The following is a 16,955-nucleotide window of genomic DNA, read 5'->3' on the forward strand; positions in this document are numbered from 1 at the left end:
CTACTTGTTTTCTGACACTCATTCGGCATAATTTCACGAAGTCGGTAACACATTAGTCTACCTGTTTTATTGTTCTGTTTAGTAAATTAGATGTTTTACATTGTCTCTCAATTTGTTTATTATATTTAGTTTGCATCGTTATACTCCATTTTATGTCTCTTTATGGTAGTTTTACTGGTTTCAGGTGTAAGCAAGAATACCAGAGGAATCGCCAAGGGAATCGAACATTCCGGGCCTGTCGGAAGAGGAATTTGGAGGATACATTCGCCTTAACACGGCCACCCATGTTTCCCAACACGGCCCGTGTCAGGAGAGAGAGCTAGGGAACTAAAACAGGAAGCTGACACGGGTGCCCGTGTCAGCTGACACGGGTGCCCGTGTCAGCCCCCTGGAAGGGGAATGTCGGCTCTTGCTGCTAGACAACCAACACGGCCAGTGTTGGCTTGGACATCTCATTTTCCAGTTTTTGCTGTATTTTGGCATGGATGATCCCGGAGGGCATTTTGGACTTTTACTACATCAAATTAGTGATCAGGAAATACTTAAGGGATTTTTGAATACGGAGAAGAGGACTTTTACACATTTACAGATTTGGTATGATTAATATTGAAGCGATCAAGAGCGGCGAAGAACAGATGTCTTTCAAGAGCGGATGCGATTGAAGATCAATGGAATTCCCATACTTTTGTATTGTCTAAATTTTATTTTGTATCTTATTTGAATAATATGAGAGGCTAAACCCCCAATGCCATGGGGGTGTCCCTGAATTGATCAGGTCATGACTCTGAATTGATAATTTCCTTAATATATGATGTTTGTTGTTAATTTCACTGTGCAATGTTTGTAATGCTTTCTTTATCAGAAAAATTAAGATTGTTGTATGGTTAACAATTAGCGGATTGCAATTGTTAAGGTTTTTGTATAGTGAAACTATAGTAGATATCACCTAGGGCTAGGGATACCATATGGTTACCGGTTTATTCTTGTTAATTTGTGATTGCTTGGTTTCATCATAATCGCCTAAGGACTTAGAGATTAAATTGAATGACCAAAGGTTTCCCTCTGAGGTCTTAGGGGGAAATAATTTTAAGATCCGGTTGTAGCGGTGTATTCGTCGCTATATGATTTATTGATTAAACCATAAGCAAAGCATACAATGAATTCGAGTCGCCACCGCACTTTTATTTATCCAAAGGACTGGCTAAAAAGCGAACAAAAGCCTAAGAAGTTTTACGCGTAGAAAACTAATGAAAAAGATCAGAGAGTCTGGGTAAGGGGTAAATTACGCAATGGGAAGGTGTTAGGCACCCACTACGTCCTAGGTACTCCTAGGGAGCCCTTTTCACACTTGTTGTATAAAATTGTTATTTGTTATGAAATATTTATTGTGCAAACATGATTGGGATGATGAGAAAAGAATATACAATTTAATTATTTTTGTGTTCGAACGGATGAACCCGTTGCCTACGTACCTCCCATCAAAGGTAAGGATCAAAACGCCGTAGTTCGGCTAAAAGATTTCCAAAAGTTAGTGGATTCAATTTTAAACACAAGCCCTAAGGTCTTACGTTATCCACGGGAGAAAACTCAACCTTATACAAACAACAAGTCCACCATGTGAGAAAAGCTTCAACTTGCTAGTGAGGGGTTAACCCTATAATAAGCAAGGAAGACTTACAATTCAATCAACTAAGGACAAATAGGTGAGATTAACATCAACCAACTAGGATAAATCAAACCTATGGCTAATGTATGAAAACTTAGCAAGCATGGACAAAGCCACAAAACAATTGAATGGGTGAAGTTAATTGATTATGATTATTCACAAAAGGGGTGTCAAAGTATGATTAAGATTGATTCAAAAGAAGTATTATGAAAATGGAGTTTGAAAAAGTCAAGGACTTGGGGTCCAGGTTTTTAATTTAAAAGCATGAAGATGTTTGCACAATATTTATCTCAAGTTTTGAAAGTAATGTATGAAAAGGTTTAGGACAAAATGGGATGAATGGATGAAGATGGAGTGTAAAACTTCTTAGAAGGTTCACCTCTTGAGATCATATAGAAGATGATTCAAGTGTGTCCTTTGGAATAGGCAATGAGCAATAACAAACAAGCAAAGCAAAAGAGGAAAGTTAACAAAAGCGGATACCGGATGCCAATCACTGGACTTATACCAATCTCCTAAAACAGAACTGGATATCAGAGGCCACTCTATGGACTTATACTAATCTCCTCAACAAAGAAATAAAAAATGGATACCGGATGCCAATCTATCTGGACTTATACCAATCTCCAACAACAAAGCAAACACTTGGATGTCAGATGCCAATCTATCTGGGCTTACTCTAACCTCCCACATATGATCATAGGAAAACAAATGCCAAATTACACGGACTTACAATTGCATCCTCACATAAATCAAGCAAATGCATCAAGCAAAGAGATGATGAGTGGCCAATGAAATGGTCTTATACTCACTTCCATATCACAGGAACAATGGCCAATGAATGGTCTTACAATTGTCCTCAATGGGCAAACAACAAAGATATGTCACAAAGACAGATGAAATGATCATGCACTAATGAGCAATTAATGATGATAAATGCACAAAGCATGCAAGCAGACATGTATAAATGAACCAAGTAATTAATCAATCAAAGGCATTCAGCACACTCTATAACCAAACAATGAGGCTCATACAAAAGGTTAGGCATTGAAGCCAACTGGAATAGGGTTAATGGTGCTCTTAACCTTGACATTGAGAGCCAAGGTGAAGCAGATGAAAGGATATGAGGGGTGTGCCTCATGCTCTTATCCCTGGTCAGGGAGAGCTTTGAATATCAGAAGGTGTGGGAGTTCAGAAAGATGGAACTCTCTCCACAAGTTAGACTCTATAGATCTTGGGTTTTTTACTCACTATGCATCAACACAAGTAGTGTGAGCAAGGTGAGTGACACACAGAATAGTAGGAGATAGGTTACATATCTCTTGGATTCTACCAATTGCCTTATTTAAAGGACTTTTCCTGCTTGGGACAAAAGTAAACAAGCACAAACATCGCCTCTTAAGGAGGACTTCAGACAGTTGCCTGGCCAAGTAACAGGCCAGGTCTTCCAGACTACATGAAGAAAAGGGATTCTACCTCAATGCAAATGCTATCAAGCAAAGCAATGCAAGTTCTCAAAGAACTATTAGCAACTAAAGGTACCTAAAATAAGTCAAACACAATTAGTATACCAGACACAAAGTTAAAACAAACAGCATAAGCCAACAGACAACACAGTCAAGCATATGTGCAAAGCACAAGCTCATAACAAGTGAGCTAAGCAACCTACAAAACAAACAAGTTAGTTTATGATAAACAATCAAACTCATTCAACTTGTATTGATCTCTTTGAAGCATTTGCTTCTTGACCTGAAAAACAAACTCAAACATGAGCAACAAGACCACTAGGACAAGCCTAGGGTCAAAAGGGGATAAAAAATCCAAAACAGCAAGTGAAAGCTATCCAAAATCAAGTTCAAACAATCAAGAAGCAAACCCAAGTGGTTTCATGTTCATATCATTCATCATTATCATTTCATAAGCAAATTAGGTCAAAACATGTCATATAGAACCTCAAAGAAGTCAACAGAATGATTCAACTCAAATCCAATCACAAACATTTCAAAAAATTCTCAAATAATTCATGATCAAACATCATCCATAACATGTTAAGCATACCAAATTTCAGCGCATTTGGATCAAGGGAAGTAGGTCAATGAAAATCAGAAAGTCAAAGCAAGTTCAAGTAGGCTCAAACAAAGCATCAAAACATGTACCAACTTCAATAAATCATAAAACAGTGACAACATGTGATAAATGAATGAGACCAAAACCATGACAAACTTTAAGATGTCTACAATTCACATGTCAAATTTCAAATTCATCCAATAAAGCATGAGAATTTCACAAATCATATAACATCATGTGTCACAAAAAGTCAACAATTTGGTCAAACAGGGGAGAAAATTCCAATCAAATAGGAAATGCTATCAATAATTCCAGAAAAATTCACATGTATTCTCAACATCCACAAGTATGTTCATGCAAAAATCCAGACCAATTTGAGTTCAATAAGCATGGTAATTAAAATCATGAAGTTGGACATGCATGGTGTGACACAAATTGTCACACCCCTATTCAAAAAATCAAAACTCCACAACCAGCAATGATAAATTCACAAACTCTACACCAAAATCACCATGGACATGTCTAGTTTAAGCACAAAGAATTTGGGAAGCAATGGATAATGTATCATCATTTCACAATCGATTTGGCAAGACATACACAAAATGGACACATATGACAAATCCTAGCACATTTTAAAATCCACACATGCAAAAAATCTGGAAAAATCTTCATAAAAAACTAGAGGTCATGAGGAGCATTTCAGAAAAAATCCCATGAAAATTGGATAAGAATTGAGGAACTTATGATTTTTCTAAGTTAGCCATGCCAAATGAAATAAAAATTGCAAAATGGAATGATTTAATCAAATAATGAAACCGGGAATGGCAAACTTGTAATTTGGGAGTCATTTAAATGGAACGCTGCGTTCCAATTAGACTGCGTGTCACATGCTTATTGGTTCATGGCAATGGAATAGTGATTTTCATGCAAAACAAAACCCACACACAGCCAAACACGAGCAAGACAAAACCTGGGTTTAAAATTTCTAGGGTTTATAGCTACAGTACCCAGTTCATGAACACGAAGAACAAACTTTCCAGATTTTGGCAACGAATACATCATTCAAACCAGCAAACAGTGTACATCAACATTACAACATCCATTTTCATTAATTCAAGCTATCATGAAAGAACTAAGCAAAAACATATTTGAATATCAAGCTTCATTTCAACATAACTTCTACAATACTCGACCATTTTCAACGATTTAAAGCTCATCATATTCAGCATGGAAAGACCTTTCTAAAGCATAGCATGATTTTGAAAATGGTGTGATTCGAATTCTTACCAAATTTGAAGAGCAGTGATGATACAGTGATTGTTTGGTTGTGTTGTGTAGAAACAGATGCTTCTTCAAGTTCCAGATGATGAATGAATGAAGGGTTTTAGCTCAGCAACCTTTGAAACAGCTCCAATCAAAATCTGCCATGTGAGAAGCTTCAATGCAACAGTGACCTTCCTTTGCTTACAGTTGGAAAATGATGCTCACAAATGCTCCAAGAATGTTGGTAGGTGATGAAGCAACCAACAGGGCACGAGTTCCCTTGACAATTTTCAGAAAAAGTTTCAAATGAAGAATTGAGTGTTTGAGAGAGAATGAGATTTTTTGATCTGGTTTGGTGAAGTGTGGCTAGGGTTTCTCTACCAGAAATGTGGAATATATATTCTATTTAGTGTTGCTTAATCTTGGTTAGTGCAAATGATAATGGAATTAGCTTAAAATGAAGTGTTTTTGGTTAATTTGTGGATTTCACTTAAATGGCAAGGTGCATGAGCTACAGTGCGAATTGGGCCCAAAACACTCTCCAAATGTGATTTTTAGTCAAGTTCAATTAGTAGAAAGTGTAGCAAATGGCTATTTTGAAAGTCAACTTTTTACCCTTCCTTTTTTAATTCAAGTCAACTAAAAAATGCCATTTTGATTGGTTGATTTTTGGTGAATTGTGATGAAGGATTTGGATAGAGCACATCAAATATGACTTGTAGCAAAAAACCCCACCCAATTTGGCCAAATGGTTTGGAAGATATGCCACTTTGAAGTTCAAATTTTTTTGAGAATGATTTGATCATAACTTGCCAACCACACATGAGAAATGAGTGTTCTTGGACTTTTTGGAAATGGGAGAACAAGATCTTCAACTTTCATGTTGGACAAAAATTCATTTGAAGCTTGTATGATGAAGTAATCTTGAGGAGAAGAACTTTCCATTTTTGGCAAATTCCAATTACAGGTCAAGTTTCTATTTTTGGAAATTTCTTGTCTGACTTCAAATTCTTCACTGTGGATGTTTGACATGTTATATGAGGCTTATATGGACATGAATGAGATCTCTCAAACCAATTCCCACCATCAAATCACTGATTAAATGCACAGTTGACCACAGTTGACTTCAGTTGACTTTGCTAGGGTTTTGGTTGACTGAACCATGTTCTGATGAATTCCAAGCCCCTACCACTTGATATCTTGATTCAAAATGATGTCACAACTCATATGAACTCTTGATGAATGATCATGGTGCCCAAATTCTTCAAGAATGGCCACCATCTATCTCAATGACTGACTTTGACTGATTTGACCTAATTTGCTTCATCTGCAAGTGACATGGTTAGATGACAATATTTTTTGTACCTTTGGTTAATAGACAGATGAAAAGCAATGATACACAGATGCAATACATGCTTGGTGATCAAGAACCACACTTAGAAGACAACCCACCCACTAGGAGGGAAGCAAAGGTGTACAAAGATCCTTGAGGCAATGATATGGTATGATATGATGCCATGAGGGATCTTAGGGACAAAATTGGGGTCTTACAGATGCCCCTATTTAAGGTCATTTTAGCCGGAGAAGTGAAGTTTAGAAATCTTCATCTCGACGCGGTAGAATGGGCTTAAATAACAGTAATGAGACAAATTTTGGTCCCTAAGAGACCTCATGATGCAAATGTATGCATGCAAAAGACACAAATTCTGTGGGGGATACAGTTCACACAGAAGAAAAGACGATCCATCGGAGTAATACACTCACTAGGAACAGAGACTCTAACAAGACTCTTATAGGGGATAGTAAAAGAAAAAGAATGCGTGAGCAGGACACGACTCTGAGTTGGGGAAAACAAAACTGACACAGCGTGAACAAGACACGACTCTGATTGGGGTAACAGAAATCAAACTGGAGGCCTCACTGGGGAGTGAAGGATTCACACTGGGGAAAAGAAAATTCCAAAGGAAAAACATCCATTGGAGAGACACAAGCTGACTCCTGGGGAGAAGCAATAGGAAACTCCACGGAGGAAGCACCAAAGAATGAGATGTTACCGGTATAAGGGCAACAAACTCAGGAAGAATGAATATCTAAGACCGGTATAAGGGTGAGAGATATCAATCAACCAAACATCTGAGAAAGACCTGAAAAAGGTACATAACTCAGGAAAATCTGACTCCACAGGGGACCGAGGTCATAATAGGGAGCAGAAAGGAAGGAAACACCAGGGATACCGAGGTATATAATAGGTGACCGACCAAAGCGTGAATTGGTATATATGCCAAAACACTCATCATCCGAAAGGAGGGATTGAAAAAAGCAAACCGACTTACAGGATGGACATTCGAATCCGCAACGGGAAAACGAATCTTACTCAATTGGGGACACAAACCCAAAGAGTGCATGAGATATAATATCCATTACCGGCAGACCGTGGATAAGAAAACTCGCATGAGATATGTTATCTATTACCGTCAGAACGTAGATAATAAACTCGCATGGTAAGAAACACCAGAGATACCGAAGCATATAATAGGTGATCTACCGAAAACGTGAATTGGTATATATGCCAAAACACTCATCATCCGAAACACAAACTGGTTAAAGGATGGATACTCGATTCTACAAAGAATACGAGTCTTGCTCAGCTGGGGAAAATCAACAAAGGATTCCAACTAAAGAGCGCATGATACATACTATTCACTACCGGCAGACCGTGAATAATGTACTCAAAAGGAAAAGACACCAGAGATACCGAAGTATATAATAGGTGACTAACCGAAAAGAGAGACAATCGATACCAAGCATCCGGGTAAACGAAAGATAACTCAAAGGGATAAATTGCAAGCATCCGACAATTATCCAACACAACAAAAATTCGATTCCGCAAAGGGAAATAACGAAACTTACTCGACCAGGGAAACACAAAAAGCTTCGACTGAAGAGTGCATGAGATATATTATTCATTACCGGCAGACCGTGAATAACATACTCGCATGGAAGATTATCCACAACCGGTATAAGGGTTAATAAAGGATAAATCAACCGAAAAGAAAGGTATCGGGATACCAAACTAGGTATATAATGATGACCAATCAAAAGGAGCAACAGACATTACCAACAAGAGGGTAAATGAAAGGCGATCTGCTGAGGATTCACTGGTGAGAATCAATGATCCGGGGATGAATTGCATAAACAACAATTATCCACAACGACAAGCTGGGGATATATTGATGACAATCAACTATCCGGGGAACGAAATCACTGACAAACGGTGAAGGGACCCGCTGGGGATAAATTGCAAGCATCCGACAATTATCCAACTGTACCACAAGGTACAAACTCCACTGAGGAGAAACATCAACACTTGGGATTTTACATCTACCAAAAACGGGGTAGAAGACCACAAACTCAACTGGGGATAGAAATCACCACAGGGAGACACCAATTCTGTTAGGGATAAAACCACAACAACAGAAATCAACTTACAATCAGGATGAACCACAAAGGTTACTCTGTTAGGGGAAAAGAGATAGGACTTACAATTACCGAATACGGGGTAATAGCCATACTCTGGTGGGGATAACCACGAATTAGGGTTTACATCTACCGAATACGGGGTAGAAAACCAAAAATCTTACGTGGGGATAGAACAAATCACAAATCCGCACGGGAAACCAAAAATAAGGTTTATAACAAACCACAAACTCTGTTGGAGTGTAAGAAACAGGATTTACGACTACCCCCTACTAGGTAGAAAACCAACAATTCTTGCCGAGGAATAAAAGGTATATAACCACCAATTCCGCTGAAAAGGCAAAGAAAAATAGGACTTACAACTACCGGTATAAGGGTAGAGGCCAGAAAAAAACTCCGCTGGGGAACAACCCACTGGGAAGCAACAATTGACAAGTAGCCAATCCGGGAATAATCCGAAAAGACAGACTGAATCAAGAGACGTCCTAATGAGGATATAACTCAAATAGGAAAATCCATCCCAATATATATGTTGGGAGGAAACGGAAGAAACCGTCATCCACGAGGATATATCTCAGTGGGGAACTGCAGAAGGACATACAAAGGACACTTTCTGCTTATGGGGTTGACTCTATATGGAGAGATTTAACACCCGACATCTGCTAGGGGAGATCTATTAGGGATCTGCACCACCATAGCAAGGAACAATCAACAAAAGATATATGGCGAGAAATGCAACATGAATATCTGAATGTTTATGAATATGCATGAATATGCGTGATTTATGTTTGATGAATGCTGACAAAACAGACATATCTAACACAAACAGGTCCAGGAATCAAACGCCCGGTATTATACTTCCAGGGAAAAACCAACTGGAAAGTCAATCTGCGGAGGTCTACATGCCATAAAGCATAGATCTGCGGGTACTGCTGGAGAGCAGAGGATCAAAGATATCAGGAAACACCAAATCTCTGAATGATGGATCAGCAAACAACCCAACCAGGGCACAGAAAGTCACAACGGGCAAAACAGCCACCAAGACGAATCTGTTGGGGAACAAGAGAGAATCTCGAAGGTCCGCAGGGGATCTCAGCACCAACTGAGAAACAAAGAGCTGTGCAACTCCAAACAACTCCGGGGAACAACCCATTGAAGGAGAAAAACATCATCCAAGTAGAATCCAACTGCATAAGCAACTCTACTGGGGAAAACTGCTGCTGGAGAAAACTGAGTCTTCAACAACACTCTGCTTGCAACTATGCTGGGGAACAACCCCATCACAAGATCTAGAGAAAGAAGATACAACCAAACCAGGAATATAAACCAAATGTCTTACCTGTTGGAGATCATGCCACCCTTGGGAGAGCACTGAGATATTCTTGAGTATCCTTTCAATCTTATGAATATTCACTTTGTTTAAAACAACAAATTTTGAAAAATTTGATTTGTTTAAAAACAATGATATTTTATCAATTAAAAACATGCAAAACATTTGTTGAATTGAAACAAATAAGAGTGCAAATAATTGGATAAAAAGCTCAAATTCATTTGATGGAATGGTAGCCTGCAAATGGCAAGACTCCATAGATCTGTACAAATTTGAAATCAGTGATATATATTGGAAGAGGGCTACATTGAACATAATGATCCTTTCTCTACCAATTTGAATCTCGATGTATTCGAAGCTTCAGTTGACGACGAATCGAGAATCCTCTGACGAAATGACAGCTGCGGAACAGAAAGTCTTGTCAGGATGCAGTTACTTGCCAAATCCCTAATTTTTGCCTAGATTGCCCCAGAGTGAGGTACTCAATCTAGCGGGATGCAAATATTCTTTTTTTCAAGTCTCTAATTTTTGCCTGGATTACCCTTGCGGGTTCTCCATCGAGACGCTCATTTTTGCCTAAGCCGCCCTTTCGGGTTTTCAACTTAGCGAGCTATTCTGTTTTTCATTTGCATATACTTTTTTTTTAGGCAAATTATCTCTTGACTGCATCTGAATTCACAGGACGAGTGAAATCCTCCCCATCCATTGTTGTAAGCATCAAAGCTCCGCCTGAAAAGGCTCTCTTAACAACATATGGACCCTCGTAGTTTGGAGTCCACTTGCCCCTGGAATCGGGCGCGAAAGATAAAACTTTCTTGAGCACGAGGTCACCTTCTCGGAACACACGAGGCTTGACCTTCTTATCGAATGCTTTCTTCATTCTCTGCTGATATAACTGACCATGACACATGGCAGTTAACCGCTTCTCTTCAATCAAATTCAATTGGTCGTAACGACTCTGCATCCATTCAGCATCAGTCAACTTGGCTTCCATCAAGACTCTCATTGATGGGATCTCCACCTCTACTGGGAGAACAACTTCCATGCCGTAAACAAGAGAGAAAGGGGTTGCCCCTGTTGAAGTGCGTACAGACGTACGATATCCATGCAAAGCAAATGGCAGCATCTCATGCCAATCTTTGTACGTAACAGTCATCTTCTGGATAATCTTCTTGATATTCTTATTAGCAGCTTCAACAGCCCCATTCATCTTAGGTCTGTAGGGAGAGGGATTATGGTGTGCAGTCTTGAATTCAGCGCACAACTCATCCATCATCTTGTTATTCAGATTAGATCCATTATCAGTAATGATCCTCTCTGGCACACCATAACGGCAAATCAGCTGGTTTTTGATAAACTTCACAACCACCTGCCTGGTTACATTCGCGTATGAAGCGACTTCAACCCATTTGGTGAAGTAATCAATTGCTACGAGGATAAACCGGTGTCCGTTGGACGCTTTCGGCTCAATCATGCCGATCATGTCGATTCCCCACATAGAGAAAGGCCATGGTGATGAAATCACATTCAGAAGTGTCGGAGGAATATGAATCTTATCCGCATAAATTTGACACTTGTGACATTTCTTCACATACTTGCAACAGTCAGACTCCATTGTCAGCCAATAGTAGCCTGCTCTCAACATCTTCTTAGCCATGGCATGTCCATTGGAGTGAGTACCAAATGAACCCTCATGGACCTCAGTCATCAACAGGTTTGCTTCGTGTCTATCCACGCATCTGAGCAAAACCATATCAAAATTTCTCTTATACAGCACTTGACCACTGAGGTAGAAACTGCCTGACAACCTTCTCAAAGTTTTCCTATCTTTCACAGATGCCCCAGGTGGGTAGACCTGGTTCTGGAGGAAATTCTTGATATCAAAATACCAAGGCTTGTCATCTTTCACTTCTTCAATTGCAAATATGTGAGCTGGTCTATCCAAGCGCATCACAGTAATATTGGGGACATCATTCCACCATCTGACCACAATCATGGAAGCAAGCGTAGCAAGAGCATCTGCCATCCGATTATCCTCTCGAGGAATGTGATAAAATTCAACTTCTGTGAAGAATGTGGAAATTCTCCTTGCATAATCTTTGTATGGGATGAGACCAGGTTGATTCGTCTCCCATTCTCCCTTGATCTGATTAACAACCAGGGCCGAATCACCATACACATCAAGATATTTGATTCTCAAATCAATGCATTCTTCAAGTCCCATGATACAGGCTTCATACTCCGCCATATTATTCGTGCATTTGAAAGTTAGCCTTGCTGTAAACGGAATGTGTGAACCTCGAGGAGTAATGATCACTGCCCCAATTCCATTTCCATATTGATTAACAACGCCATCAAACACCACCGTCCATCTGGAACCAGGTTCCGGACCTTCATCAAGTGTAGGCTCATCGCAATATTTCATCTTCAAATACAGAATCTCCTCATCAGGGAAGTCAAACTGAACAGACTGATGATCTTCGATTGGCTGGTGCGCTAAATGGTCAGCCAAGATACTACCTTTGATAGCTTTCTGAGCTCGATACTCAATATCATATTCGGACAACAACATCTGCCAACGGGCAATCCTCCCAGTTAAAGCAGGCTTCTCGAAGATATACTTAATTGGATCCATTCTGGATATCAACCAAGTTGTATGATTTATCATGTACTGGCGCAAACGCTTAGCAGCCCAAGCCAAAGCACAGCACGTCTTCTCAAGCATAGAGTACCGAGACTCACAATCAGTAAACTTCTTACTGAGGTAGTATATAGCAAATTCCTTCTTCCCTGATTCATCTTGTTGACCGAGTACACAACCCATTGAGTCTTCAAGAACTGTCAAATACATAATCAGAGGTCTTCCTTCCACAGGCGGAGACAATATCGGAGGTTCAGACAGATATTCTTTGATACTATCGAAAGCTTTCTGGCAATCCTCGGTCCAATCATGAGACTGATCTTTCCGGAGGAGCTTGAATATCGGCGCACATGTGGCAGTCATGTGGGATATAAATCTGGAAATGTAATTCAAGCGGCCAAGAAAACCTCGGACTTGCTTCTCAGTTTTGGGTGCAGGCATCTCTTGTATTGCTTTGACCTTTGCAGGATCAACCTCAATACCTCTTTCACTTACCACAAAACCCAACAGCTTGCCGGAACGGACTCCAAATGTACATTTGTTCGGATTCAGGCGAAGTTTAAATTTCCTCAAACGCTGAAAAAGCTTCAACAAATGCTCAATATGCTCAACTTCCGTTCGGGATTTAGCAATCATATCATCAACATAGACTTCTATCTCCTTGTGCATCATATCATGAAACAAGGTAGTCATAGCTCGTTGATACGTGGCTCCGGCGTTCTTCAAACCGAAGGGCATCACTCGATAACAGAATGTTCCCCAAGGTGTGATGAATGTTGTCTTCTCCATATCCTCGGGTGCCATCTTGATTTGATTATATCCGGAAAATCCGTCCATAAAGGAAAAGACTTTGAATTTGGCTGTATTATCTACCAACATATCAATGTGTGGTAGAGGAAAATCATCTTTTGGGCTAGCTTTGTTCAAATCTCTATAATCAATGCACATACGGACTTTTCCGTCCTTCTTAGGAACAGGCACAATATTGGCCACCCATTGAGGATATGTAGAAGTCACCAGAAACCCCGCATCAATTTGCTTCTGAACTTCCTCTTTGATCTTCACTGCCATATCTGGATGAGTTCTTCTGAGCTTCTGCTTCACAGGCACGCACTCAGGCTTTAAAGGCAGGAAATGTTGCACAATATCTGTATCCAAACCCGGCATATCTTCATAGGAACAAGCAAAGATATCTGAATATTCTCGTAGCAAACTGATCAAATCTTCCTTGACAGACTCTTCAAGAAGTGCTCCAATCTTCACCAAACGAACACAATCCTCAGACCCCAAGTTGACTGTTTCCAAGTCTTCGAGATGCGGCTGAATGATCTTCTCCTCGTGTTCAAGGAGACGGGTAATCTCATCAGGAATCCCTTCAACATCATCTTCCTCTGCCTCAAATACAGGGAATTCAAAATTGGGAGATGGCGTTGGATCATTATGTTCAATGGGTTTTAGGATCAACCTGCATAATGATTTTGGTTAATGAAAAACTTTTAGCATTTTAACAAACAAACCATTATGCAGATGAAAAAGATTGTTTTTATTCTTGTTTTTATGGGTTTTTTGTGATCACTGATTTCATGCAGAAAAGCAAAAAGTGAAAACAAAGGAAAAACAAATGTTTAACAATGCATTAATTGGATGAAAACATCATTGTATATATGCTTTGCCAACAATGTCATCACTTCTCTTTTTGGCATGGGAGAAGGGTTTTAAACAAAGTGAACAATTACTCTGATCTATGGATGACTGTAGGAACATCTACAGCGACCCAATTGTGGCAGACACCACCAGGAATAACGAAGTTGTTCACGTCCTCTGCATCCTCTTCCAAGATAGCAACAGCTTCCTCTTCAGGTTGATCATCATGGATGAATCCTCCACTCGTGAACAAACCTTGCTCATTGAATGCCCCAGAACAGTAGCCAATGCCAGCCCAGGATCTATTATCTTCAAGTTCAATCACCTTCCCTAATCCAGCAACTGCACCACATTCAATGGCCAGCTTCGCATCACGGTAGGAAGTGAATGAAGGAGACTTCTTCTCGATTGGTTCATCAATAGATAAAGCTTGGAACTGAGTTCCAACTTCATCCTCAGCGTCAATGTACGAGAAAGAAGACAAATGGCTAACCAGGAGAGCCTTTTCTCCCCCTACTACAACCAATTTCTTATTCTTCACAAATTTCAACTTCTGGCGTAGGGTGGATGTCACGGCGCCAGCCTCGTGAATCCATGGTCTGCCTAAGAGACAGCTATAAGATGGGTGGATATCCATTACCTGGAAGGTAACTTGGAAATCGCTTGGTCCAATTTTGATTGGGAGATCAACTTCCCCAATCACGATCTTACGCGACCCATCGAATGCTTTCACAACAACCCCACTCTGCCTCATGGGAGGACCTTGATATGACAATCTGGAGAGTGTGGTCTTTGGCAATACATTTAGAGAAGATCCAGTGTCCACCAGCACATTGGACATTGCATCAGATTTGCAATTCATGGAGATATGTAAAGCCATGTTGTGGTCTCTTCCCTCCTCAGGGAGATCAGCGTCACAAAAGCTCAAAGTGTTGCAAGCGGTAATGTTTGCAACAATACTATCAAATTGCTCAATGGTGACGTCGTGATCAACATACGCCAAGTCCAAGACTTTCTGCAGAGCCTTCCTATGGGGTTCCGAATTCAGCAGTAGAGAAAGAATGGAAATCTTGGATGGCGTTTGTAGAAGCTGGTCTACAACATTGTACTCACTCTTTCTGATGAGCTTCAGCATCTCATCAGATTCTTCATCTACAATGCCACTCGGGCCAACTGAAGAAACGGGAGTTTTTTGTACAGAGGAGGATGGTTTGGCAACATCACGTGCCTGATTCTGAACATTCACAGCTGTCCCAACCGGACGCTCAACAGTATCAGAAGCAACAGCCTTAGGAGGCGCAGAAAACACACGACCACTTCGGGTCAACCCACTTACATCAGCGACGTTGGTCACAGAAGTTGAAGGCAAAGGCACTTCTACCCCATCTTGCACAACAACAGGGTTGTATCTGAATGGTACGACTTTATCAGATGAATAGGGCACAGGGCCTGCAGGTTTAATGACCAAAGAAGGGGAAGCCTTCGGCTTGCTGCTACTGTAACGAATAACAACATGCTCGGGCAGCTTGAACACTGGTGAAATCACATTCACCTCAGGCTCGTCTTCATCCATATTGCGATTCTGCAGAATCTCAACGGTACCCTCATTCAACAGCTTTTGAAGTTCTCTGCGTACCTGGTCGCAACCCAAGCGGTTAACCGAGCAGACGCGGCACTTGTCGTGGTTATGCTCTAAGTAGCTGTACTGACACAGCAAACGATGTAATTCAACCAACGACTGCCTGATGTGGCTCACATATCTGACCTTGTACTTCCCAAGGCATTCCCGAACCATATTAATAGATTTCCCATGCGCAGGCAATGGGTTCTTGGTGACATTCGGGCCTGAATCTTCAAAGCTCAGAATTCCACATCTCATAAGGTCTTGAACCTTAGTCTTGAGTGGGTAACAGTTCTCTATGTTATGACCCGGAGCACCGGAATGGTAAACACAATGTTGATCTGGTTTGTACCACCATTGTGGATTTGCAGGAATGGCAGGGGGATCCCTGGGAGAAACCAATTTCCTTTCCAACAAGGAAGGATAAAGCTCTGCATATGTCATAGGAATTGGATCGAAGCTGATCTTCTTCCTATCATAATTCACGTTAGCTTGATTGGTTGTACTGCCACGAGGCTGGTAAGCCTGTTGCTGTGGACGGGGTTGTTGCTGATAATGCGGTTGTTGATATTGTTGCTGATGCTGATATTGCTGATGTTGCTGAGCATTGTCTTTGAAGACAGGTGCTATATGAGCCACCTGGTGTTGATGACCGGCACGACGTGCGGGCTTCCTCTGAACAGAGGGTCTTCTATGCTTGGGATGGGATTGCACATCATGTGCTTCCCCATCCTTCCTCTTAAACGCTCCATATCATTTAGAGGAAGAGCTCTCATCCTTCGCCAATCGTCCTTCACGGACACCTTCTTCAAGACGCATCCCCATGTTCACCATCTCGGTGAAATCAGAGGGAGCGCTTGCTACCATCCGCTCATAATAAAATGAGCCAAGAGTCTTCAAAAAGATCTTGGTCATTTCTTTCTCCTCCAGCGGTGGAGTGATTTGAGCTGCCAGCTCTCGCCATCTCTGGGCGTACTCCTTGAACGTTTCCTTGTCCTTCTGCGACATGGACCTGAGTTGATCTCGGTCAGGCGCCATATCGACGTTATACTTGTACTGCTTGACGAAGGCTTCGCCAAGGTCATTGAAGGATCTGATATTGGCACTGTCCAAGCTCATGTACCATCTGAGTGCAGCACCGGACAGACTGTCTTGGAAATAATGAATCAGAAGTTGATCATTATCAGTCTGGGTAGACATCTTCCTGGGGTACATGACCAGGTGAGCGAGTGGACAGGTGTTCCCT

Source organism: Lathyrus oleraceus, chromosome 4, assembly GCF_024323335.1.
Source record: "Lathyrus oleraceus cultivar Zhongwan6 chromosome 4, CAAS_Psat_ZW6_1.0, whole genome shotgun sequence".
Classification (NCBI taxonomy): domain Eukaryota; kingdom Viridiplantae; phylum Streptophyta; class Magnoliopsida; order Fabales; family Fabaceae; genus Lathyrus; species Lathyrus oleraceus.